The sequence below is a fragment of the Elephantulus edwardii genome, unplaced genomic scaffold (genome assembly GCF_000299155.1).
Source record: "Elephantulus edwardii isolate Elephantulus edwardi_28Jun2011 unplaced genomic scaffold, EleEdw1.0 scaffold00242, whole genome shotgun sequence".
Taxonomy (NCBI): Eukaryota; Metazoa; Chordata; class Mammalia; order Macroscelidea; family Macroscelididae; genus Elephantulus; species Elephantulus edwardii.
Genome location: NW_006399992.1, coordinates 4,342,267 through 4,343,524, shown reverse-complemented (window position 1 = coordinate 4,343,524; position 1,258 = coordinate 4,342,267). Strand labels below are relative to the sequence as shown.

The following is a 1,258-nucleotide window of genomic DNA, read 5'->3' as shown; positions in this document are numbered from 1 at the left end:
CATTCCGAGCTGCCTTTTGGAATCTTCTGTGCAGTTCTTTAGTATCCTGAATTCTTCCTTGTGCTTTGGCTTCTCTACGCTCCAGTGCAATCTTCAGAGTCTCTTCTGACATCCATTTTGGTCTTTTCTTCCTCTTCTGTCTTCTTAATGACCTTTGCACTCTTCCTGGATGATACCTTTGACATCCTCCCACAACTCATCTGGCCTCAAACCTGTTCCTGAGATGAGTCTGGAATTCAGGTGGTATGAAATCAAGTCATATTTTGGCTCCTGTGGATTTGGTTTAATTTTCCTCAGCTTCATCTTGAACTTGCATATGAGTAATTGGTCCAATTGCTAAAATTTGAGCAAGGACAGCCTCTTGAGACAGCAGGATGCCACTAGGAACAATTCCCTAAGGCTGATCTGAGCTCTAAAGGTCAAAAAGGTGACAGAAGGCTGCTTCCCCTTCCAGTAGGAAAGGGAGCAGAATTATTCTGGATTGTTGAGATTATTCTGAGTAGTGGGACCAGAGGAATAGAGGGCAGTAATATAAGAGGATCTTGATTAGTAAAACCCCACATTTAGAAACGAATAGCTGTTTGTCAGCCTCTCTCTCACACACTCACACTCACAAAAGACACCGAATGTAAACACTCCCAGGGACCTGACCCTGCTCCAGCCAGTTCACGCCCCTCCTACCTTCCCCTTGCCATCCACCTGGCCCCGCCGCGCCCCACTCGTGGCGGGGACACCTGGGCTCGCTGAACCGTGGGCACCGCAGAAGTAGCTGCTCCTCGCCCGCTGCGCTCACCACGGTCACGTTCCCTTCCCATCCCGGCCTGGCCCGCGTCTTCCTTCACCTTGATCCCCATGTAGCAGTGGGTGCCCAGGGAAGGGTCATTCAAGCACGCGGGAGGGTGCTCCCGGGCCCCCCGCTGGAAGGTCTGCGCAGGTCCCATGCAGATGCTCCACAAATTTTAAGCAGGTTGATGGAGGTGCAGAGCCCGCAGTAGCAGTAGAACAGGGACCAGAGCATGAGCATCAGGCGGGGCAGACAATCCAGGAGCCTTGCCATCGGGTGGCGGGGCCCTCTGCCCTTCCGAGGCGCCTGGAGCAGCCTCTGGGGACTCGGCTCCGGAGCGAGAGCGCGAACGCGGCGGCGCGTCAGGCCCGCCCGCTCCGCGCGCGCCTCCCCGTGGGCCCTGTGTGACCTCTGCGCGCTGTGAGCTGCTGGGCCCGCCTGGGAGCTCAGGGCAGAAGCTGTGCGCTAGGAGGT

General features: G+C 55.6%; 1 pseudogene; it reads left to right on the top strand.

Annotated features, from left to right (window-relative positions):
• The first annotated feature begins 1,016 nt into the window (after positions 1-1,016).
• The window catches only part of LOC102864828, a 40,262-nt pseudogene continuing 40,020 nt past the window's right edge, over positions 1,017-1,258 (top strand).